Raw genomic sequence first — 27,702 nt, forward strand, 5'->3', positions numbered from 1 at the left:
TCACCCCAACCTACTCACCCTCTCCCTATAGCTCAAATCCTGGCAAAATCCTTGTAAATCTTTTCTGACTCCCTTCAAGATTCACAATATCTTTCCGATAGGAGGGAAATGAGAATTGAATGCAGTACTGCAAATGTGGCCAAACTAGGTGCTGTACAGCAGCAACATGACCTCTCAACTCATACAGTCAAAGCACTGGCCAGTAAAGGTAAGCATACGAAATACCTTCTCCACTATCCTAACTACCTGCGATTCTACTTTCAATGAACAATGAACCTGGATTCCAAGGTCTCTTTGATCAGGAACACCCCTCAGGACCTTACCATTAAGTGCATATGTCCTTTCCTGATTTGCATTTCCAAAATGCATCACCTCACATTTACCTAGATTAAACACCATTTGCCACGCCTCAGCCCATCAGCCCATCTGATCAAGGTCCCATTTTACTCTGAAGAAAACCTTCTTTGCTATCCACTAAACCATCAATTTTGATGTTATCTGCAAACTTACCAACTATAGCTGCTAAATTCGCATCCAAGTGATTTATATAAATCGTGAAATGTAGTAGATCCAGCACTGATCTTTGTAGAACACCTTGGTCACAGATCTCCGTTGGAAAAGCATCCTTTCACCACCACCCTCTGTCTCCTAACTTCGAGCCAATTTTGTATCCATATGGCTAGTTCTCCCTGTATTCCATGTGAACTAAACTTGTTAACCAGTCTGCCATGTGGAAAATTGTCAAATGTCTGACCGAAGTCCATATTGACAAGGTGCACATCTCAGCCTCAATGAATCCTCTTCGTCAATTCTTCAAAAAAAAACTCAGTCAGTTTAGTGAGAGACGATTCCCCAAGCTTCAAGCCATGTTGCCTATCCCTTATCAGTCCTTACCATTCAAAATACATGCAAACCTTGTGCCTCATAATCCTCACCAACAATTTGCCCTCCACTGACAGTTTTTCCTTACCATCCTTCTTAAATGGTTTTAGTAATTGCACCAAGTTAGCAAATCTCATATTTTCCGGTCCCTCACCTGTGACAATTGACAATGCGAATATCTCAGCAAGGGGCCCAGCAATCACTTCTCTCGCTCCCAAAGAGTTCTAGGGTACACCTGATCCGGTCCTGGGGATTTTCCCACTTTTACAGGCTTTACGAAGTCCAGCATCTCCTCCTCTGTCATGCAGACACTTTTCACGATACCACTGTTATTTGCATATCCTTCTGCACAGTCAAAATGCTTGTTCAGTGTCGCCTCCATCTCCTGTGGTTTCGCACATTGGCAGTTTTGCTAATCTTAAAGTGGCCCAAAACTCTTCGGAGTTATTCTTTTCTCCTTAATGTATGGGTAGAGTACATTTGGATTCTCCTTAACCCTATTTGCCAAGATTATCCCATGTCCTCATCATGGCCTCCTTATTTCCCGCTTAAGTATACTCCGACTGGCTTTAGACTCACTGGACATTGACTTTAAATATGGAATTAAGAGGCTAATGATGATGATAAATACATTTTTGATTTTTGGAAAAACTCAACTGATGTGCTTGAAGTAAGTAAACTGTCATCCTCACCTGTCCTTGGTTACATGTGACTCCAGACTGACAACAATGTGTTTGACTCTTAACTGCCCTCTAGGCAATTAGTGATCGGCAATAAATGCAGGCGCAACCAGCGATACCCTCATCCCGTGAATGAATCCTGAAAAAAATCCTTGATTCCTACTCTCTCTACCTGACATATGTTTCCCTCTTATCTGTGACCAGACCCTCAATTTCTCCAGTCCTCCAGCATTCCTTACACTTACCAGCCTTACACTTCAACCTAACAGGGACATACTGTCTCTGGGCTCTTGACATCTCATTTTTGAAGGCTTTCCTCTTCTCTGTTGGCCCCTGATTTGTGAATATCTGTCCCAATCCAGTTTGGAAGTTCTTGCTGATATCATCAAAATTGACCTTCCTCCAATTTTGAACATTATCTTTTAGACCCGGTTCATTCTTTTCCATTCTATTTTAAAACTATTCGAATTATGATTATTTGTCCGAACGTGCTTCCCAACTGATACCTCAGTCACCTTACCTGGCTTATTTCCCAAGCGTAGTTCATGTTTAGCTCATTCTCTGTGATAGAGAGTACTGGATAAGCAAATTCAGCTTTGTTATCATGAGTGGGGTCAGCAGTGTATTCGACTCGTTGGATTGAATCTGACAATAATTCATCTCCTAGCCATTTTCACTGAGTGTGACAGAGGGATCGACTGCACAAAGCCGAGCTAGTTTCCTGATGCTATCTTATCAAACTTTTCTCATTAACCCCTACCCCATGGTTTCCCTCTCATTCAATGCCAGCCAGATTCTCCCACCCATCATGTCTGGAGGTACTCACGATCGCTCAGATACCCCTGGATATTCCGTGACCCCTGGCACTGGTGCCACCTTTAAAAGGCCAATGGTCACACGGTTGAGCTTTCACAGTTTGGAGGTGCCCTGCACAGTTTACCCTGAGCATGGCAATTAAGGGGCAATTATATCACGGTTCATCGACAGGGGCACGGAGATCCTGGGGGATGGGCTAGTACAGAGCGGGACCATTCTCTTCCCAGTGGGGGCCACACCACCAAACCCACCGAGCATGGCCTGAGCTCCACACCCAGCTCAGTGCGGTATCTGCGGTCTGAAGAAATGTCCAGCAACACAGGACAAGCATCAATAACCTTCCCCGCTCTGTCAGGATAAGGGTCACCCTATTCTCTCTGCTCCCTCACACTCACTGTATATCTGTTGCAGCAGTGAACCAGAACAAGGCTCATGCTTCGCCACTCTCACTGCTGCATGCAGCACCTTCCCCCGCCTCTCTCTCTCTCTCTCTCTCTTTCATCTCCTCTCCATTATTCCTCCCCCGACACTAATAACACTGCATAGATACAACACTATAGACTGACTCCCTCCAGACACGTCACCATTTCTCCCCCCACCTACACCAGCACTAACAACAGCGCCACCCACTCCTACCCTCCCTCCCTCCCCTTCTCCCATTCCAGGAGAAACAGCCTGGAATAGGACACAATGGGCCTCGCCAGGTGATGGAGTGTCCGATATCCATTCCCTCCCCCCCTCCCTCCGCCATGTGAGGAGGACCATGGCATGAACCGGAGAGGACTGGGATGTCTCGTGTGGAAATTCTGAAACATCCACAACCCATCAACCGAGTAAGGAGCAATGTTCAGTGAAGGGAAATTCTCACTTTAACCCACTGGCAGCTCCGTTTCCCCCCGGCACAACTTAGAAGCCGTGGCCCTGATGCCATCTCCCTTTTGTGTTGAGCTGGTACAAATGGAATCCCCACGGTTTCTGTGGGCATGATGGTGGGCTCACATCACATCGTCACCACCACCTCCCAGGAAGCTAGCACGGAGACTCCTTCCTCCTGTAAACAGCTCAGATACTGACACTAATTTGTGAAATTTAACGCTACCCCCACTTGTCCTGATGTCTTTGATAATCTGTGCTCATATATCCAGCACCCTTTGCTTTTGCACCTCCTTTATAACAGTGCAGCCTGTTTAATGTTACCTTTCAATGTCCTTCCTACCAAAGAGCATCACCTCATACTGTTCTGCTTTGATCTGCATCTGCCACACACCTGAACTCGACACCAAAATATAACTTTCCTGTTGGAGTTCCACGCCGTCCTCAAAAAAACTTTACAATTCTTCCAGTTTTGATATCTGGAAAGACTAAAATTGTCCTACAATCATACTCCACAGAAATACTGACACACACCAGATAGAACGATTGAAATATTGACAAGGACACCGTGGAGCGAGAGAAATATTGACACTCTCCATGTCTGTGTTAGTGTCAATGAATAGTGAGTGCCTCTATGTGTGTGTATTCGTGTGTGTATCTGTGTGTGGCAGGTCTGGCAGTCTCTGTGGTGCTTAAAGTGATGTAATGTCCCCTGACACGAGTTCTGAGTAAAGGTCACTCGATCCAAAACGTCAATTTTCATTTCTGTCCAAAGATGCTTCCAGAGCTGCTGGGCTTTCTGTTGTTGTCAATCTCTGTTGCAATCCCAACCCCAACCCTCTCCTCCCATCTCCCATCTCCCACCTCCCACCTCCCACGCCACTGTAATCGTGGTGGTAAAGTGTGCAAACCATCAGGAATTCAGTTTGGGAGGGAGAGAGAGGGCAGTAGTTCACAGCACAATCCAATCTAAATTCTGATTGCACCAAACACACACACACACACACACACACACACACACACACACACACACACACACACACACACACACACACACACACACACACACACAGAAACGGTTTGTCACTGGGTAGTATTTCAAACACACAGTGTACTCATTAAAGCAGATTTCCATTGCAATCATATCCAAGCAAATCCGAGTGAGCCACATTGCAAGGCGATGAGATTAATTTTAATGCACTTCCTGTAACTTGCAATTTTTAATGTCTTACTCTTACAAGTAACCTTATATGTGAGAAAGAATTGGAAAGATCTAAACCAGGCTAGCAGAGTGTGGGATTGGATCACTTTAAAGAAAAGAGGGAAAGGGAGAGGAAGGGAGAGTGGTTTTGACCCCATTTCAGTGATTCACCCCAAAAACAAGAAGAGTTCCCATTGCACAGAGATGCCGAGACAGAGATCCACACACTAATGCAGGAACACATGTAACAAGCACAGAGAGATAGACATGCACACAGTGGTACATAGCGATATATGTAGACACATGGGAATAGACAACCACAAACAGAAACATGCAGATACATACCTGAACATGCAAACACACATAGACTCATCGAGTTAAACAGGATATTTGCAAACAGACCTATTGGCCCATACAGTCCATGCTGGCAATAATTCCAAACTAAACCAGTCTCATCTGCCTGCGCTTGGTCCAGATTTGTCCAAACATTCGCTTATTCCTGTACTTAATCAAATGCATTTTAAATGAAGTAACGTTACCCACAATCCATCACTTCCTCAGGAAGTTCACTCCCTACATGAACCACATGCTGTGTAAAAAAAATCTCATGGGTCCTGATCAGGTGGACCCAATAATTCTATAGGAAGCTGTGGAAGTGATTGCAGGGCCCCTTGCTGAGATTTTTTTTTATCATGAACACCTACAGGTGAAAAGCTGGAATTCATGAGTTTGACTAAAGTTGTGCTATTAAACAAAACGGAAAGGAAGAGCTAGGGAACTATAGGTTGGTGAGCCTGATATCAGTGGTCGGCACGTTGTTAGAGGGAATCATGAGGTAGAGGATTTATATGCATTTGGAAAGACACATTAGGTATAGGCAAATGTGTGGACTGTAAATGCTGGAGATGAGAGTCGAGATTAGAGTGGTGCTGGAAAAGCACAGCAGGTCAGGCAGCATCTGGGGAGCAGGAAAATAGACATTTTGGGCAAAAATGCTTTATCAGGATAGGCAAATTGGGTTGTGCCTGGAAAATCATGTCTCACTAACTTGATTGTTTTTTTGTTGAGAAGTAACGGAGAGGATTGATGAAGGCTGAACGCTGGATGTGATCTATATAGACTTCAGTTAGGCATTCGACAAGGTTCTGTATGGGAGACTGGTTAGCAAGATTCGGTCACATGGAATACAGGAGGAATTAACCAGTTGGATACAGAACTGGCTTAAAAGTCGAGGACAGCGGGTTGTGGTGGAGAGTTGTTTTTCAGACTGGATGCCTGTGACCAGTGGAGTGCCACAAGGATCGGTGCTGGTTCTGTTACTTTTCATCATGTATATACATGATTTGGATATGAACATAGGAGGTATATTTCGTAAGTTTGCAGATGACACCAAAATTGGAGGTATAATAGCCAACAAATAAGGTTACCTTAGATTACGGCAGGATCTTGATCAGATTGGCCAATGGACCGAGGAGTGGCAGACAGCGTTTAACTTAGATAAATGTGAGATGCTGCATATGGGAAAGGCAAATGAGGTCAGGATTTAATTTACTTAATGGTAAAGTAATGGGGAGTGTTGCTGAACAGTGACCTCAGCGTACAAGTTTATAGTTCCTTGAAAGTGGATTTGCAGGTAGATATAATAGTGAAGAAAATATTTGGTATGTTATTGGTCAGTGCATTTTGTATATGAGTTATGAATCTGGATTACGTATGTACAGTACATTGGTTAGACCACTTTTCGAATACTGTATGCAATTCTGATTTCCCTGCTGTCGGAAGGATATTGTGAAACTTGAAAGGGTTCAGAAAGGGTTTAAAAGGATGTTGCCAGGATTGCAGGTTTTGAGCTACAGGGAGAGGCTGAATAGGCTGAGGCTGTTTTCCCTGGAGCATCAGAGGATGAGGGCTGACGTTAGAGGTTATTAAAATCATGGGTGCAGTGGTTAGAGTGAATAGCCAAGGCCTTTTCCCAAGGGTAATGCAGTCGAAAACTAGATGGCAAATATTTAAGGTGGAATGGGAACGACATAAAAGGGATCCAGTGAGCAAAATCCTCATGTAAAGGGCCGTTGTGTGCAACGAGTACCAGAGGAAGGTGTGGAGGCTGGCACAGTTACAACATTTAAAAGGCATCTCGATGGGCAGATGATGGGAAGGTTTCAGATGGAAATGGGGAAAATGCTGGAAAATGGGAGGAGATTAATTTTGGCTATCTGGTCTGCATGGACGCGTTGGACCAAAGGGTCTATTTCCATGCTATACAGCTCTATGACGCTATGTCTTTTTAGAAACGTGCTCCTCTTATCTTAAAACAATCCCCTACTCGAGGGAAAAGACACCTACCATTCAACATTATCGATACCCCTCATGATATTATAAACCTCTATAAGGTTACCTCTCAGCCTCCTATGCTCAAGTCGATAATGTCCGAGTCTATCAAACCTGTCCGTATAACTCAAACACTCCATTCCCAGCAACATCCTGATAAATATCATCTGAACTCTCCCGATCTTGATAATATCCTTTATATAACAGGGCGACCAGAACTGTACACAGTCCTCCAGGACATGCCTCGCGAATGTCCTATGCAACCTGAGCATACCGTCCCAACTCCTGTGCTCAAAGGACTGTCCATTGCTATTTGTCACGTATATAAATGGTTTGGATATGAACATAGGAGATATAGTTAGTAAATTTGCAGGTGACACCAAAAGTGGAGGTGTAGTGGACAATGATGAAGGTTTTCTCAGAGAAAAATGGGATCTTGATCAGATGGGCCAATGGATTGAGGAGTGGCAGATGGAGATATATTTAGATGAATGAGAGGTGCTGCATTTTGGAAAGCAAATCAGAGCAGGACACATACACTTCATGGTAAAGTCCCGGGGAATGTTGCTGAACAAAGAGACCTTGGAGTACAGGTTCATAGTTCCTTGAAAGTCGAGTCGCAGGTAGATAGGATATTGAAGGTGTTTGGCATGCTTTCCTTTATTGTACTGAGTACAAGACTTGGGAGGTCATGTTGTGGCTGTAAAGGACATTGGTTAGGCCACTTTTGGATTATTGTGTGCAATTCTGGTCTCATTCGTATAGGAAAGATGTTGTGAAACTTGGAAGGGTTCAGAAAATATTTACAAGGATGCTGCCAGGGCTGGAGGATTTGAGCTTTAGGGAGAGCCTAAATAGGCTGGGGCTGTTTTCTCTTAATCATTGGAGGCTGAGGGGTGAATTACAGCCGTTCATAAAATCATGAGAGGCATGCATATGGTCAATAGGGAATGTATTTTCCCTGAGTTGGGCGAGTCCAAAACTAGACGACATCGGTTTAGGGTGAGAGGGGAAAGATTTAAAAGGAATCTCAGGGGCAATTCTTTTTGCACTGAGGGTGATGCGCGTATGGAATGAGTTGCCAGAGGAAGTAATGGAGGCTGGTCAAATTAAATTATCGTATTTTAAAGGCGTGCGGATGAGAATATGAATAGGAAGGCGTCAGAGGGATATGGGTAACGCGTTGGAAAATTTAACGAGATTAGGTTAAGATATCTGGTTGACATGGACGAGTTGGACCAGAGGGTCTGTTTCCACGCAGTCCCTCTCTATGACTCTATGTCTCTATTATGAAGGCCAGCAAGCGAAACACCTTCATAACCACCCTGTCTACACATGATGCAAACCTCAAAGAATTATGGCTGAAACCCTAGGTCGTTCTGTTCTACAACACTACCATTGGCTCAACTTTTCATTGTATATGAAAAGTACACTACCTTGCATTTATCAACATTAAACTCCATCTGCCATTCTTCAGCCCAGTGAGTGATAGTACTGGGGAAGAAAGGATGGAAAGTAATCAGCTGTCTTGTATCATTTAATGGTTTTAGGAAGTGAACAGTCACACATTAGAGGTGGGAAACAGTGATCGGTGTTTGAGGTCAGAAAGTATGCGCTCTCTTTGTCTCTGATGGTCAGTATTGATATCTATTCGAGATCCTTCATAGTGCAGTGTGTGCCTGCAGGATTTCTTTCCCTTATATTGCAGACTACAGACAATAGCCATTTAATCAGGAAATAATAGTCAAGTATTTAAAGATGTTCATAGTTTATCTCGAAGGCAGAGCACATAAACTCGACATCCTACAATTGAGGCAAGTACCTTGCATTTTTTAAACAACCTTATTAGTCTACCAGATTTTGATGAATCCATACGAACTGAAAGCTGTCACTTAAAATTAAAACTTTGGGCCTGGTTTAGGATTTGTGTAGTCGGTAGTGTCCCTACCTCTGATGCAGAGCCCTGGATTCTATTTCAATTCCTGAACTTGTCTGAACGTGTCCCTGGCTCGAGACCAGACAGTCTGGATTCAGGTGTAGAGGCGTGTCACAGCATGTCAGAACAGGCTGATGAACAAACACACAGGAGAATAATGTGGGAAGTTAAGGGACTGTTGTAGAGTGGTGGTAGGGTCCCTAACTCTGGCTGCAAAGCTTTAGCTTCAAATCCTACTAGAGGTGTTTTATAATATGTTTGAACACGTTGACTAAAATGAGTTTAGAATTGTGATTTGATCGAGATGGACGAGGTTTCAGTATTGATTTCAGAATTTAAGTCCCGGATGACTGAATGCACAGGCCCTGGGTTGGAGTCACATTTGGACCTTCTAGAAGTTTATAAATTCATGTAGGGCATGGATAGGGTGAGTAGTCAAAATCTTTTCCCCACGTTTGGAAGTCCAAAATTAGAAGGCATAGATTTAATGTGAGAGGGGAAAGATTTTAAAGGGAGCTCAAGGGCAACTTTTTCACTCAGAAATTGGAGTGTGTGTATGATGTACTGCCGGAGGAAGTGGTGGAGGTTGGTATAATTACAACATTTAAACAGCACCCAGATGGGTATATTAATAGGAAGGATTTAGAAGGATATGGGCAAATTGCTTGTAAATATATCTGATTCCCTACAGTGTAGAAACAGGCCCTTTTGCCCAACAAGTCCACACCAACGCTCTGAAGAGTTACTCACCCAGAACCATCTACCCACATTTACCCCTGACTAATGCTACTATCACTATGTGCAACTTAGCGTAGCCAATTCACCCAATCTGCATATCTTTTGACTGTGGGAGGAAACCAACGCAGACACTGGGAGAATGTGCAGACTCCACACAGTCAGTCACCTTGTAGTATGAGGCAGCAGTGCTAAGCACTGAGCCATTGCTCCGATCCAAATAGGGCACGATTAGTTTAGGAAATCAGGTTGCATGGACGAGTTGGTCAAAAGTGTTTGCTTCTGCGCTGTACTACTCTAAGATTCGTTAAGCCATTTCATCAAGGTCCCTGTGTCATCTTCACTGTCCACTATATAGCCAATATTGGTTTCATCCACGATCTTTCTAACCACGCCTTCCATAATTCTCATCTGAATCATTTGTATAAATGACAAACAAAAATGGATTGAGCACAAGTCCCTGTGGAACACCACTGTGCAGTGTCACAAAGCTGGTCCCTTTTCTCAAAGATACTGTGACCTTGATTTTTTTAAAAGAGGGGTCGTAAGTAGCTCCCACCTCCAAGCTGACTGGTTTGGTCCAGGGATTAAACGGTTTTGTGATTAAAGGTATAATGAAAGGGGAGTGGTCAGCTCTCTCGGTGAGCTGTTCAGTACCAGTTTGGAGTTCAGCTGTGTGGTCAGGCTCTCTCTCTCTCTCTCTCCTTCTGCCCTTCTAACTTCAACCAGTAAGCATATGTTCCATTTTTTACAGTTTTTAAGGTGGGGGGGAGGTGTTGCTTATTGGGACTGTTGTGTACATTCAGAACACCTAATTAAGTCTACTTCTGTAGGGGTTCTTTATTCTGTTCTTTGTGTTTCATTGTGTAATTTTGTAAATTAGTTTTTTGTCTACTTTCAAAACCTGATAGTCAACATAGCTAGGTTACTCTGGGTAATTTTCACTGTGCACTTACTGAAACAAATTGCAAAGTTATGGTCTCCGCTGCCGACTTAAGAATGTTTTGACTGAGCTGACCTAGTCCATAGCAGCAGGCCTCCAGTCTGAGAAACAACCATCCTCAATAATGCTGTCTCCTGCTATTAGGCAAACACACACACACGTACATTGCACACACACACAGACACACACATAGAGACACACACAGGTAGACAGACACACACTCAGACACATGCACAGAGACACACATACGCGCACAGACACACATACAAAGATGCACACACACACAAAGTCACACAGCCACATGCACACGCACAGACACACAGAGACAACACATGCCCACAGATACATACGGACACACAAAGAGAGACACACACGGGCATATATACACACACATAGACACATTAACGACTTTAGGATATAACGAGATAAGTTATGCTTAAAGATGGGATCAAAGCTTGTTGTGAAAAGGCAGAAGAATGGGCTTGAAAAACATGACAGCCATAATCAATCGCTCAGTAGACTGGATGGGCTAAATTGCCTTTTTTCTGTTCTAATGTTTTACAGTGTATGGTACATGCATTTGTCTGTGTTTGTGCGTATATTGTATGTGCATGTTCTGTGTGTATGTATCCGTGCTTATGTGTCTGTGTTTTTGTGTGTTTGAGTGTGTCTGTGTGTACATGTCTATGTGCGTGTTTGAGTGTGTCTGTGTGTGCATGTCTATGCATGTATTTCAGTATGGCTGTGTCTGTGTGTGTGTGTGTGTGTGCGTGTGTGTGTGTATGTATATGTCTGTGTGTCTGTGTATGTTTGTGCTCCTCAGTATTTTTAGAAATGGAAATATTAATGTACATTTTTGTAATTTCTATTCTGTTTGACATTCACCTTTCCATCATAGTTTGAGGAACTTTGCTTTATCATGAATTTGTTATTTTAACAAATGAAGGAAATCAACCTGACCTCTTCCGAGGCTGACCCTGACCCAGTATGAGACCTAGATCATTGACCATATCCTTAGCCTGGTTGCACCGATAATTTGCTGTGACCAATGGAGGAGTGGCTGTAGAAAAGAAAACCGTTACACAACAACCCAAGGAACTCTGGAGCAGTGAGCCTGACATCAGTGGTTGGTGAGTTGTTGGAGGGGATTCTGAGTGATAGCCAACTGCATGCGTTTTCAAAGGCAAGGATTGATTGGTGATAGTCACCATGGCTTTTTGCATGAAAAATCGTCTCGCACTAATTTGACTGAGTTCGTTAAAGAGGTGACAGAGCAGATTAATGAAGCCAGTGTTGTAGGTGGTTTCCATACAGACTAGGACAAATTGTTCAACAAGATTCTGCATATTAGGCAAGTTAGTAAGGTTCGGTCACATGGGAACCAGCGCACCCAAGCCAATTGAATACAAAATTAGATTGAAGGGAGGAGACAGAGGTTGGTAGAGGATTGCTTTTCAGAGTGGAGGCCTGTTTTAAGGTACGACGGGAAATATTTTAGATGGAACTTAGACACAATGTTTTCATACAGAGGGAGGTGTTCATATGGAATTATCTGTCGAGGAAGTGGTGGAGTCTGGCATCTTGATGGGTATCTGAATAAGGAGGTTTAGAGGAATATGAGCAAAATGCTGTCAAATCAGACTCGATCATAATGGGAAGTCTGGTCAGCACTTAGACATTTGCATGCTATCTGACTATACGAGGGATGTGCATAAATTCTAAACAGGCATTTCAAGTGGAAGTTCTCTTCCCCAAATGTTTGAGATGTCTATTTGTTTACATTTATTGAATGTTGAGTTAGGTACATATTGGACAGAGAAGTGCGTCATCGATAATGGCACACAGAGAGGAAAGTGGAGCTGAGACCACAACCTGATCAGCCACAATCTTCATCCCTGGTAGAGAATGCTCAAAGTTTCTAATGACCCACTCCTGCTCCTCAGTTCCATGATTCTGTGTTCCATTCAGCCCATCAAACCTGCTAGGCAGGAGCATTTAGAGGCTGCTTACTCCTATCACCTGGTGCACAGACACAGAGGAGACCATTCAGCCCCTCAAAACTGTCAAACACAGTTTGGGCTAGTTTGGAAAGTGTAATTAGAAAACCCAGGTTGGGGTGTGAAAGAGGCTCCTCATCACTCCGCACTGAGAACATAGAACCTTAAAAAGCCTTAAAAAGTGTGAAGCAATTTATTTGGAAGATTGCATTTGCTTAAAGAATACAGGGCTAAAGGCAGAATTCTTGGCAGTATGGAGTGACAGAGGGATCTTGGGGTCATTTTTCAAACATAGAACATAGAAAAATACAGTGCAGAATAGGCCCTTTGGCCCTCGATGTTGCGCCGATCCAAGCCCACCTTCCAAGCCCACGATCCAAGCTTCCCCTTTCTGCAATTTGTGCTTCATTTATTGGTCAGATTGTAGACCCAGTTTCACTGTGAGTACAGCCCCATTCCTCACCCATAGATGGTCCAGAAAATCAGGCAATATTCAATAACAGAGTTTCAAGGAAAATAATAGCCTCTACTTTCAAATAGCAGAACGTGAGAACATCACAAACAGGAGTATGTCATTCATCCACACCATCCACACACACCGACAACCCCCACCACCCCACACCCGCAAGCCTGTCTTGCCCCACAATAATATCATAAGGTCTAATATCCTCTTTCATGTCCAATTCTTCACAGCCATCAACTCTCTGACTGGTTATAAAGCACTCCATGCCCTCACACCGCGACCTGTTGATATGAGCAAAAAATGTGAACACAAGGGCCCAGGGAAGAGTGTCTGGCCCTGACATCAAGGCAGCGTTTAACTGAGGTCGGTCTCAAGGAGCCTGAGCAGGATTGCACTTAATGGCAATGAGTTGTAAACGCCCCTGGTTAGAGTGATTTAAAGCATAAAGCACAATGATTGTGCTTTGTGTACATAAATCCATGCAGTCCTGGTCATGTCTGCAAAAGATCCTGAAGGACGCTTCCTCAGCACAAATAGCTTCAGCTGTTTCACAAATGTCTTGTCCACAGCATTAGATTACAAAGTGTGTGTGTGTGTGTGTGTGTGTGTGTGTGTGTGTGTGTGTGTGTGTGTGTGTGTGTGTGTGTGTGTGTGTGTGTGTGTGTGTGTGTTGGGGGTGGGGTGTGGGATGGTTACAGAAAATCATGCAATATTCAGAAAACAAGACGCCTTCAGCTCCTGAACCAGTCTGTCTCCATGTGCAGCAAGACCTGGACAACATTCAGGTTTGTTCTGTTGAAGTGTTCGTAACATTCATGTAACAGTACTGCTGGACACATGGAACAGAATGCTGGCCTTGTTAATGAAACGCACCTCACAAGAACAACTGACAGGAATCTGAAGTATTAAAGTTAACCATTCGACCCAATCTGATTTCTAAAGCAGTTTCAAGCGAGACTCTCCCTTTGTCCTATGCTCCTGACCTCTTGACAACATCATGAACCTTTCCTGAGTGCTTTTCCAGTGCTGTTTAAAAGTCACATATGGAAAGCTGTGTACAATAATCTGAAAGGAAAAGTCGTCATGCTCATGAGAACCCTGTCATTTTTTTTCGGTATATAAAGACAAAAGAAATGTAGAAGCTAGCATCAAGAGTAAGGAATCAAAACAGCTCCATCATGTGATAAGATCGTGGATGATCTGATTGTGCCTCAATCACACATTCCTCCTTTGCCCTGACAATGTTGGTGCGTCACTCTTAGTCAAAAATCTGCCTGCCTCTGTTTGAAGAATATTTAATGTCTTATTCACCAATGCTATCTGGGAAGATAATTGTACAAAGACACAACACTCTGAGAGGATGACACCAAATCGCCATCTTCTTAAAAGAGTCATTTTTCAGTTTTATAGGCCGTCCACTCATGGTAATCTCTCACAGAAGCTGAAATATTGTTTTAGAATTCAACTTGAAAAGACTACTTGGAATATTCTGAGGTTAAACAAGATCACATGTTGTTCACCTAAAGCCAAGCTGATCCAGAGCCAGTCATTTCAAGATTTCCTCTTGCAATAAATGCTCCTCACAAGAGTCAACTGCGTGTATCTTCTCTGGACAGCATTTCATATATCACTGAGGCCATCGCTCTCTCGATGTGTTTACACCGCTACATTGTAAATCTGTAGAAAATCGACCCTACTTTTAAATGTATTCTGCTTCAGAAAGTTTCAACATTTGTTTCAGCTCCCTAAAAATTTGATGTGCACGTAAATTTTTTATTTTGTAATCCAGGTGCCTGTTTCCTCCATGTCTAAAGCCAATCTCTCTCCTGAAATAATACACTACGCTTCCATTCAACTCACCAATATCTTTTAGCGCTGATGGATTTTTGCTACTATGTTCCATACACCAGTATTTGACTGTTCACTTGACCCACCTTAATCTCCTATAGACTCATATCTTCATATCTTCCTTCTCGAACAGTTTCAAGTTTGGATTCTTCAGTAATACAGACAGAATATTTGGCCAAAGAAATTCACTGTGGCCATATTGCAAAGTAATTGACAATGAAATATTATTACACCATGTCTAAACTATAAATTTGAGACAATGCTAAAGTGTTTTGCAGTCGCATCACTCAGTTCAATTACTTAAAATAGAGTCAGATGGTGGGGAATGTGTGTGGGTAGAATTGAGGAACCGTAAAATTGAAAACCCGTAGTTGGAGTTATATACAGGTCTACAAATCGTAATCAGAAGCTGGGGCACATGATAGACGAGGAGATAGAAACAATATGTAGGAAAGGCAAAGTTACAGTGACTGCAGGGATTTCAATAGGCAGATGGACTGGGAAAATCAGTTGTAGTGGTTTTCAAGGAAAAGAATTTGTGGAATGTCTACGAGATGGCTTTTTGGAGCAGCTTATGGCGAAGGCAATGAGGGAACTGGCAATACTAGATTTAGGGCTGTGCAGTGAAGTAGACTTGATAAGGAAGCTTAAGGTGCAGGAACCTTCGGAGGCAGTAATCATAATATGATTGAACATACTCTTCAATTTGAGAGGGAGAAAGTATAATCGGACTTAATATTTCAGCTGAATAAAGGCACCTTAAAAGACACAAGGGAGGAGCCGGGTAGAATTGACGGGCAGAGGAGCCGAGGAGGAATGACAGTGGAACAATAATTGCGGGAGTTTCTTGGAGCAATTTAGGAGTCACAGCAGAGATTTATCCCGAGGTAAAAGATGCATTGTACAGCAAGGATGAGGCAACCATGGATGACTGGGACGGTCATGGCTAGGGTAAAAGAAAAATAGAAAGCAGATAACATAGCAAAAGGCAGTGGGAAACCAGAAGATTTGGAACCTTTCAAAGAAGAACAGATGGCAACAAAATAAGAAATAAGGATGGACAAGATTAAATATGAGGTTAAGCTATCCAGCGATATAAAGGTCAACTGTAAGAGTTTCTTTCGATATATAAAGGGCAAAAGAGAAGCAGAAGTGGATATTTGGGCACTGGAAAATTACGCTGGAGAGAGAGTCCTGTGGAACAAATAATAGATGAGAAACTGAATAACGATTAAAAGAGTTGGCAAAGAAGTGGTAGATGGATTACAACTTGGGAAATTGCGAGTTGATGCACATTAGTAGGAACAAGACAGGCATGGACTCCTTCATAAGTGGAGAGAAAAATCAGAAGCCTGAAGTGCAAAGAGAGTTGCGAGTTCCAGACCAGGATTGTCTTTAGATAAACTTGCAGGTTGAGTCAGCAATTAGGAAGGTGTTGTATCTGGCACACAGTGTGTTTGAAATCTTATATTCAGCAAAAGAACTGAGTTAACTCTTTCAAACAATATTTGTTTATTGAACACATTTAATATTATAACAATAAAATGTATTATAATACAATGATAAACGCTACAAATGATCCTATGCTTGAACTTAACTTTGGATGATCACAAACCACCCCACTAGAAGTTGACCGGGCTCGACTGGGTGATGTCTTCTTGTTCTTCTGATGGTCTTGGAGGTGTGTTCTCTTTCCGTGGTTATTCTCGAGTTACTGCACTGTGTGGGGTTTTGTGGTGATTTTATCCTTCGAAGTCTTCACGCCCTTTTGGGAAGGTAAGGAGGATCTGTCAATGGAATGATCAGGTTCACTTACCCTGATCAATCAGACTCAACCATTGTTTGGCTCAAGGGCAATATTCCCTTGAAGGGCAATGTCACATTCAGGTCCAACTTCAGGTGAGTATTACAGGGTCTGGAGCTGTCAGGCTTGTTGGCAAACCATCTGTGTGTAACTGCAGCCTGTCTAGATTCTGCAGCATGTGGATTACCATAGAGACTTTAGTCAAAGGTGGGATCCATTTCACAGTATGTATTAATCATTGTTCATTTTTGTAACTCCATGGTTAATCTATTATTGCCCATCGTAAGATTATTCTTTCAGGTGGTCCGCCCGGTCAGAAAGGCAAATACAGTGATGGAATTTATTTTGAGAGGACTTGAATATTAAAGCAGGGTTGGATTTCTGAGGCTCGATAAGACTCTGGTCAGACCACATTGGAGTATTGTGTACCGTTTTGTGCCCATAACTAAGGAAGGTTGTACCGTCCCTGGAGTGTGTTCAGAGGAGATTCACAAAAATGGTCCTAGGAATGAAAAGCTTAACATATGAGGTCTCTAGGTCTATACTCGCTGGAGTTTATAAGGATGAAGGGGGATCTAATTGAAGCATACAGAATACTGGTTGTCTGGTCAGAGTGGATGTTGGGAAGGTGCTTCAACTTTTAGGAGAGAAAGGACCCAAGGACATAGCCTGAGAGTCAAGAGAAGATCTTTTATAACGGAGATAAGGAGCAATGCCTTCTGTCTGAGAGTGGCGAATCTATGGTAGAATGGCAGTTTCCTTCCCTAAAGGACATTAGTGAACCAGGTGAGTTTTTCTTGCCAATCGATTCATAACCACCATCCGTCCCTTAATTCCAGATCTGAAGTCACACTCCGCCATTTGCTGTGGCAGGGTTGAACCCAGAACACCAGAAAATTATCTGGGTTTATCATGTAAGAATACAGTTATAACACCACGAGGCCACTGGCTAGCCCAATCCTCCACAGTGTGACTAACTTGTGCAGTATGATATGCCCCATGATTTACCTTCATGTTATCTTTGACTTCCTTACCAAGATATGAATGACTTTTCCCCGTTATGCAATTCCTCTTCGGTCTTTAGTATCTCCCTAATTATTTGCCAAATTTGTTCAGCTGTCCCGTCTTTGACTGTTCTTTTCTCCCCCCAGTCCACACAGGTCAAATACTTCTTTAGGCCAGTATAATTATTATTGCCTAACCCTAACACTCTCATGTATGACTCAGTCTTCACTCTTTCAATCTGAATGTGAAACTCCAGCATGTTGTGGTTACTCTTTCCAAGGCAAAGCTCATCCACCAATCCTTCCCTGTTACATAATATCAAATCTAAATTAGCCTATTCTTTGGTTGGTTCCATGACATCCTGCTCTCAGAAATAGTCTCTCATACCGTCCATGAATCTTTATTCGAAGGTATCTTTGTCGAAATGATTAACCGAGTCAATTTGCATGTTCAAACCACCCATAGTTACTGTTGTGCCCTTGTTACAAACCCTCACTCTTTTCTACCTCAGAAGTACTTTGGGGGGACAGTGGCTGAAAATTCCTCTTCCCAAGAGGTTTCTTCTCTTGCTTTTATTTGCACTGAGACGGATTTCAAATATGTTTTGGCGCAAAACACTTTGAAAATGTCTGAGTTCCCACTCACACGAACAAGTGTTTATTCTCTTTTCACTAAACACATTTCACAGTAAATATCGACGATTTAAGAGGGCTAAAAGTGATCATGAGATCTCTTTAGCAAACAGAGTTGAGGGAAATACCATAAACTTTGTTTTTACCTATAAGGAGCAAAAGGGTAAAAATATGAATGTTTGGCCCACACAAGGAAAAATGAAGAAAGTTATGCATGGAGTCAGAGTAAATGGGTGTGATTCTTAACGAGTACTTTGCATCTATATTCACCAAGGAGAGGGACATGATGGATTTTCAGGTTAAGGATAGTCTTTGAGGACTCTGGGTCAAGTCGACATAAAGACGGAGGAGGTTTTGGATATTCTAAAAGGTATTAATGTAGACAAGCCCCTAGGTCTGGGTGGGGTCTACCACATGTTACTCAGGGAATTGAGAGAGGAAATAATTGGGATTTTTAACATATATCTTTGCAGGATCCTTGAATATTGGTGAGGTCCTGGAGGACTGGAGAATTGCTAATGTTGTCCCCTTGTTTAAGAAGGGTAGCGGAGTTAATACAGGTAATTATAGATCACCGAGGTTGACATCAGTGGTAGGGAAGATGCTTGAGAAGATACTGAGGGACTTGAGTAGGGTGGTTTGTTCGGGTCTGCACAGTAGGCTGATGAAGTAGGTGAAGTAGCATGGGTTTCAGGATGTTCTATCTAGATGGATAGAGAAATGGCTGGGCAACATGAAACGGAAAGTAGTAGCTTAAGGGGCTTTCTCAAAATGGTGACCTATGACCAGTGTTGTACAACAGCAATCTGTGCTGGGACCACTGTTGTTTGTGATATATATCAATGATTTGGAAGAAGGTATCGGTCGCCTGATTAGCAAGGTTGCAGATGACACCGAGATTGTTGGGAGTAGCAGATAATGAAGGGGTCTGTCAAAGAATACAACAGAATATAGATAGATTCGGGAGATGGGCACAGAAGTGGCAGACGGAGTTCAATCTGTGCAACTGCAAGGTCATTCATTTTGAACGATCCAGTTCAAGCGTGAACTATACAGTAAACAGAAAAGCCCTGGGGAAAATTGGCTTACAGCGAGATCTGGGTGTTCGGGTCCATTGTTTCCTGAAGATGCCAACACACGTGAGTAAAGTTTTCAAGGCAGCATATGGCCAGCTTTCCTGCATTGGATCTGTTGTTGAGTACAAGTGCTGGCAGGTCATGTTACAGTTGCATACGACTTTGGTTTGGCCGCATTTGGAATAATGTATATAGTTCTGATCACCACATTAACAAAAGGATGTACATGCTTTGAACAGAGTGCAGAGTAGGGTCACCAGGAGGTTGCCTGGGATGGAGGGTGCTGGTTATGGAAAGAGGTTGGGTAGATTAGGATTATTTTAATTATAAAGACAAAGGTTGAGGGGGACCTAATTGAGGTCTACGAAGTCAAGAGAGATAGAGACAGGGTGGATACCAAGCTTTCCTGCCAGATTTTGAACTCATGACCCCTAGTGATTGAGTTCCAAAGTGAGAGGGGAAACATTTAGGGTCTGAGGGATATATGTGGGATGTTCTTTACACATAGGGTGGTGGCAGCCTGGAATATGTTGCCAGCGGAGGTGGTAGGGGCAGGAACGATAGGGTCATCTAAGATGTATCTGCCAGATCCATGAATGGGCAGGAAGCAGAGGGATACAGGCCCTTAGAAAATAGGTGGCAGGTTTAGAAAATAGGGGATCTGGATCAGCGCAGGCTTGGAGGGCTGAAGGGTCTGTTCCTGTGTTGGAATGTTCTTTGTTCTTTATCATTCATTCTAAAAATTACAAGTTTTCAAATAATTGTATGCTACAATTTTATAACATAAAACAATTTTTTTATTTGACAGTGCATGTCAAATTATTGTCATTGCTAAATTAGAGTCACAGAGTCATAGGGATGTACCGCATGAAAACAGACCCTTCCATCCAACTTGTCCATGCCGACCAGATATCCCAACTCAATCTAGTCCCACCTGCCAGCATTCAGCCCATATGCCTCTAAACACTTTCTATTTATATAGCCATCCAGACGCCATCTAAATGTTGCAATTGTACCAACCTTCACCACTTCCTCTTGCAGTTCATTCCATAATCGTACCAACCTGTGTGTGAAAAAGTTGCCCCTTATGTCACTTTTATATTTTTCCATCCCAACCTAAACCTCTGCCCTCTCGTTCTGGACTCCCCCACACCAGAGAAAATATCTTATCTATTTCCCCATTTATTCCCCTCATGATTTTATAAACCTCTGTTCGGTCACCCCCTCAGTAGCCGACGTTCCAGGGAAAATAACCCTAACCTATTCACCCTCCACCTATTGCTCAAACACTCCAACCTTGGCAACATCCTTGTAAATCTTATCAGAACCCTTTCAAGTTTCACAACATCCTACCGATAGGAAGGAGACCAGAATTGCACACAATATTCCAAAAGTGGCCTAACCAACTTCCTGTACAGCCGCAACACGACCTTCTAACCACTGTACTCAATGCTATTATCAATGAAGGAAACCATACCAAATGCCTTCTTCACTGTCTTATCTATTTGTGACTCGACTTTCAAGGAACAAGGAACCTGCACTCCAAGTTCTCTTTGTTCAGCAACACTCCCTTGGACCTCACAATTAAGAATATAGCTCCTGCTAAGATTTGCTTTCCCAAAAGGCAGCATCTCGCGTTTAACTAAATTAAACTCTATCTAACATTTCTCAGCCCATTGGCCCACCTGATCAAAATCCCGTTGTAATCTGAAGTAACCTTCTTCGCTGTCCACTACACCTTCAATTTGGGTGTCATCAGCACATTTACCGACAATACCTCTTATACTCACATGGAAATCATTTATATGAATGACTAAAAGTAGTGGACCCACCATCGATCCTTGTGACAGTCCACTGGTCACATGCCACCAATCTAAAAAACAACTCTCCACCACCACCCTCTGTCTGCTACTTTTAGCCAGTTCTCTTACCAAATGACTAGTTCTCCCTGTACTCCATGAGATCTAACCTTGCTAACCAGTCTCCCATGGGGAACCTTATTGAATGCCTTACTGAAGTCCATATAGATCACATTCACTGCTCTGCCCTCATCAATCCACTTTGTTACTTCTGCAAAAAACTCAATCAGGTTTGTGAGACATGATTTCCCATGCACAAAGCCATTTTGACTCTCCCTGATCAGTCCTTGCCTTTCCAAATACATGTACATTCTGTCCCTCAGGATTCCCTCCAACAACTTGCCCACCACTGATGTCAGGCTCACTGGTCTATAGTTACTTGGCTGGTTCCTACCACCTTTCTTAAACAGTGGCACCACTTTCGCCAACCTCCAGTCTTCTGGCACATCGCCTGTGACTATCAATGTTACAAGTATCTCAGTAAGAGGCTCACCAGTCACTTCGCTAGCTTCCCACAGAGTTGTCGGGTAAATCTGATCGATCAGGTCCTGGGAATTTATCCACTTTTATGCATTTCAAGACATCAGCACTTCTGCCTCTGTAATAAGGACATTTTTCAAGATGTCACCATCTATTTCTCTGTATTTCGACATCTCCCACGTCTTTCTCCTGAGTAAACACTGATACAAAATATTCGTTTAGTATCACCCCCATCTCCTGCGGCTCCACACAAAGGCACATTACTGATCTTTGAGGGCTCTATTCTCTCTCTATTTAACCTTTTGTCCTCAATATATTTGTAAAATCCTTTTGCTTCACCGTAACCCTATTTGCCAAAGATATCTCATGTCGCCTTTTTGACTTCCTATTTTCCCTTTTTAGTTATACTCCAACTTCCTTTATACTCTTCTAAGGATTCAAACGATCTATCCTACCTGTACCTGACATATGCTTCCTTCGTTTTCTTAACTAGACCCTCAATTTCTTTAGTCATTCAGCACTCTCTATAACTACCAGCCTTTCCTTTCACCCTAACAAGAATATATTGTCTCTGGACTCTCGTTATCTCATTTCTGTACGCTTTCCATTTTCCAGCCATCCCTTTCCCCGCGAACATCTGCCGCCATCAACTTTGAATGTTCTTGCCTAATAACGTCAAAATGGGCCTTTCTAAAATTTAGAACTTCAACTTTAAGTTCTGGTCTATCCTTTTCCATTGTTATTTTAAAACTAATAGAATTGTTGGCAAATAGCTGAAGCTCACACATTTCAGTGAGATGAAATCAATTGATTATATTTAAATGTGTAAGAATAATAAGAAGATTTGATTATTCAATCATTTTCACATATGCAATCAGTTTGCAAATGATAGAGCGACAATGTATGCATTTGAATACTGAGATTCAATGTGTAATTGCAATCAGCAAAATAGTCAGACAACATGTTCTTTTTCGATACTAAGCAAAATGTGCATTTATTAATCTTGAATCATAAAAGTTGTTTGCTTTTAAAATTTAATTCTATCAATGTAGAATCAATGTAATTGTTTTCAGAGATGGTGCAGTTATTGTTCAGTTGAATAATTTTAGCTCATATCTGATTATTGCCCAATTCACAAACATGGCAAAATCCTGATTTTTGCTCAGGTCAGTAAAACCATCACTTTACATCATAACCGAGATTAAAAGAGGATTTCAAAAGGCCTGAATTCGGGTACAGTGCTACTGGACCTTAAAGCTGCCTGTGGCACTGAGTGAGACACTGGCCTGCTCCTGAAGCTGACCAGACAGTTTCCAACCTGGGTCAGGTAAGTCATTCAAACATTCCCTCACAGAGATCCATTGGGAATGCAATTTGGACAGGAGGAAGCTAGCCATCAGGTTATCACTGCTCTCAGTGTAGGTGCAAATGCTTTCCAAATTAGATACCAGTGACTGACCAGGAACCAGATGTTACAAATTCGTCCTCATTAACAGCCTGGCCCAGGGAGCTGATGTATGGACATGGAGTGTCAGAATCACACCACACAAATTACTTATGGTGATTCATCTGTCTTGTCCCCCAGACTCCATAACATCTGCCCTCTGGATCAGATAATGGGTGAAAACTTTCACAATTGACAATCTTCTGCAGCATCTTCTGTCTCACAGTGAACCCTCTGAAACTATATCCAATAAATTAACCTTCATGTTTACCAGTATAAAATAAAATTGTACATGTCTGTGGATGGTCAGATACTAATCCATAGGCCACCCAGCAGAATGTATCTGAAGAAACCAGGAGCAAACAGCAAGCCAAGAATCACTTTAACAACTGAACCTGATGGGTATTTTCTGGTCGAGGTAACCACACATATTGTGCTGACACTCAGGTGAATATAACAATGCACACCATAACTGGAAGTCTTGGTCTTAACGCCCCTCCACAGCTTCCTGACTTCACACACCTCACTCCCGGTACACCTCACTCCCTCAAACATTCACCAACTGATGAGAATCCACAAACTGAGTGAAAGTTGGCACATAAAACAGTACAGCACATTAGAGACCTTCATCCCTCCATGTTCTGCTGGCCTTTTTATCCTACTCTAAGATCAGACTATCCTCCATAACCTTCAATGTAATAACTTCCATGTGCCGTTCCAAGAGTCTTCTTAACTATCCCTAATGTATCTGACTCTACAACCACTGCTGGCGGTGCGTTCCTGAATATTCTCTGAATAAAGAACCTACCTCTGACATCTCTTCTAAACCTTCCTCCAGTCAACTTAAAGTCAAGCCCCTTGGTGATAGCCATTTCTGCCATGGGAAAATGCTCTGGCTATCCACTTTGTCTAAGTCTCTCAACATCATGTGCACCTCAATCAAGTCACCGCTCATCTTTCTTCGCTTCAATTAAAAAAAACCCTCACTCCCTCGACCTTTCTTCCTAAGACATATCCGCCTGTGAAGGGCTTATGCTGAAACATCGACTCTCCTCTACCTCAGATGCGGCCTGACCTGTTATGCTTTCCCAGCGCCACACATTGACGTACATAAATTAATGGGCCACAAGAATATGTCGGGGCAAGGAATCCTGCAGAAATAACTCACTTCATGATCTCCAAAAGCCTGTCCCTCCATCAATAAGACACATGTTGAATATGGGTGTAATGAAATACCACCACCTCCCCCCACCCCCATTTCCCTGGGTGAGTTCAGCTTTACCCCTCCATCTACTGAAACTAAGTAGCAGCAATTCTTGCCATCTACACGCTGCTCTGCAGAAATTTCCCAAGGCTCCTTACCAAGTACCTCTGAAGTCCGACCATCAAGAGGGACAAGGGAAGCAGATACATGGGACCCTCACCATGTTTGCATTCTGTTCCAAGCCACTCACCATCCCAATACTTATTCGGTAGTATATTGCTGTTCCTTCAGTGTCACTGTTTCAAGGTCCCTCCCGAATGGTATTGGAAGTCTACATACAACACATGGACTGCAGTGGTTGAGTGCAGCACCTCCCCACCACCTTCTCAAGGACAACAAGGGACTGACAATAAACACTGACCCAATCATATTCTATGAATAAATAAAAATGATTAATATTGTCCAAACATGCACAATGCTGGACACTATGCTTTAGGTTTTGTGAGCTCAGGCTGGTTGGGTTCAGTCCATAACTTGCTTGTTGTGAACAGCTGAAAGGATAACCTGTCAGTCTCTCAGAGGCATGGCCTACATACCAAGCATCACACAGACATTGACATTTACACCCAACATTACTGAGCTCTGAGACAGACATAAGCAATTCAAAATGTATTCATAAATGATTGACATGTTTAAACACACAGTGATATTGTTAACCCAAAAAAAATGATTATGAATGAATATTACCAGGGAGAAAGTGAGGACTAGAGATGCTGAAGATCAAAGTAAAAAAAATGTGGTTCTGAAAAAGCACAGACGTTCAGGCAGCATCTGAGGAGCAAGAGAGTCGACTATTGGTTCACAACATTAATACAAAGGAAAATAATTGCATATTTTCAAAGTTCTTGCACTTAATAATAATGTGGTCTTGGGTGTGGGAATGAGATTCATCATTCCAATGTTCCTTTTTGTGAGTTGGGCACTGTTTTCATTATATTGTTGTTATAACAGTATACAGAATAAATGGGTGGATTTTGTGTTATTGGACAATCTAAAAGTTGGTATTATGAAAGGACGTCGGACCTTCAGCAAAGCGACTTTGCTGTTAATGATTAGAACAATACTGCAAACGTTTACACAGAGATTTCCAACTCAAGTCATAAACAAGGACGTTGGGCTGGGATCACCCTGTGCATCGATGGAGCTGCACAATTCTGTTTGTATATTGACATTGTGGGGCTAACATACACTGGATATGGTTTATGAGGGACAGAATGTAAAGTGCCATTACCTTTATAACACCTTCATTCAGGATTGAGTGCAAGGTGCAGAATTACAGAGATTAGGAGGCACACAGAAGAGATATACTTGCAAGACATGGCTGTTTACAGGTCATTTTAACAAATGTTGAACTGCATCTGGACCAGCGCCATGTGCTAGTCCATTGACCAGTCTGCACCACACACCACTCCCCGTTGTTCAGGTGTATCTCTAACCAGTCTATTTTGAGGGATTGCTCAGCTCCAGTTTGGAAGCTCACTGGACAGATTTTGGCGATGGCCAGTGTTTTGGAGGTCGTGGTGAGGGCCAGTAACACAGTGTCTGAATTCAGGCTTTTTCTCAAAGTCATTTCCAACAGCTTTGCTGCCTGCAAGATGGTGTGTTCACTGATCTGAACATGAATCAGCTGTTTACTTCAGTCACTGAATTGTGTAATAATTAGGTGTGCGCTCTGGTGAATCAATTATTGTTCACTTCAATTGTTTCCAACTGAAAAACAATGATGTTTGGTTCAATTAAAATATGTAAGAAATAAAGTGACATTAACTCTTCACTATACAATATATAAATTGACCTTTTGTATATTCTCACAGACTAATCAAATAACAATCAGATATTGTCTGGAAAGCAAGATAATGTGAACAGGACAATGTCCCAGGTAACATCACCATCCTCTCTGGTAGGTTCTGTCCCACTGAATTGACACAGCCAGGCAGAAGAGGGCAGCTCCTTGGCATATAGTCAGTATAGGGCCGCATGGTGGCTCTGTGGTTAGCACTGTTGCCTCACAGTATCAGGGATCTACTTTCGATTCGAGACTTGGGCAAGTGCCTATGTGGAGTTTACACATTACCCCCCTGTCGGCGGGGGGTTCCTCCCACAGTCCAAAGATGTGCAGCTCAGGTGAATTAGCCATTGATTGCTCTTTGGAGGGTTGATGTGGACTGGTTGGCACGAAAGGTCTGTTCCCATACTGCAGGGAATCTAATATAATCATATCGCTCAGCATTGATGCTGGATCCTGCAGCAGCTAGACTGCTCTGCGGCAGGTTATGGGGAACCAATAAAAGGGAAACCTATAATTGACCACATCATCACTGATCTGCCTGCTGCAGATACACCCCTCCATTTCATATATCGGTAACAATGTTCACTGCACAGTCCTTATGGGGAGCAAGGGTTAACTTCACATTTTCCAGACACTTCTCACCATGACATGCGCTGAATTGTACAGACTTTAAACGGAGTAAGCAACTAAGGACGATGCATCCATGAACTACAATGGCCCATCGGAAGCAGCAGAAACATGTTCTGCACAACTCATACAGTCCACTTCGTGGACCGACATAGCTCCCTCTGTACAGTAACTGGACATGGTCCGATATACCTCCCACTGTACAGTAACCATCACGGCCCGACATACCTCCCATTGTACAGTAACCATCATGGCCCGACATACCTCCCACTGTACAGTAACCATCACGGCCCGACATACCTCCCACTGTACAGTATCCATCACACCCCGACATACCTCCCACTGTACAGAAACCATCACGGCCCGACATACCTCCCACTGTATAGTAACCATCACGGCCCGACATACCTCCCACTGTACAGTATCCATCACACCCCGGCATGCCTCCCACTTTACAGTCACCATCACGGCCCGACATACCTCCCACTGTACAGTAACCGTCACGGCCCGACATACCTCCCACTGTACAGTAACCATCACTCCCAATGTATCTTCCACTCTACAGTAACTGGGTCAGTGTTGAGTGCAGAAGAACATGCTGGGAGCAGCACCAGCCAGACCTGGAGACGTGGGACAACCTGGAGAAACTCTTACTGCCTTCAGCTGCAAAACGGGACGACTTGTATTCCGACAGCACAAGCAGCAAGTGATGGGCAGAACTCAATGATCCCACTATCAATTATTCAGATCTATCCCTGCAGTCCTGCCACATGCAGTTATAAAAGATAGTGGACAATGAAAGAGACCACTGGAGGAGGAGGCTGCTGCTCTTCAACAATGAAATCACCCATTATTGGGGAGCCCAGCACATCAGGAATAAAATAAAGCTGCTGCATTTGTAACAACTTTCACCAGATGGGCTGAGCAGATGATCCATTTCACCCTCCTTCAGTAGGCCCCAGCATCACTGACCCCAATCTTCAGACAATTCGATTCACTCCACACAATGTCAAAAAA

The sequence above is a fragment of the Hemiscyllium ocellatum genome, chromosome 21 (assembly GCF_020745735.1).
Source record: "Hemiscyllium ocellatum isolate sHemOce1 chromosome 21, sHemOce1.pat.X.cur, whole genome shotgun sequence".
NCBI lineage: Eukaryota > Metazoa > Chordata > Chondrichthyes > Orectolobiformes > Hemiscylliidae > Hemiscyllium > Hemiscyllium ocellatum.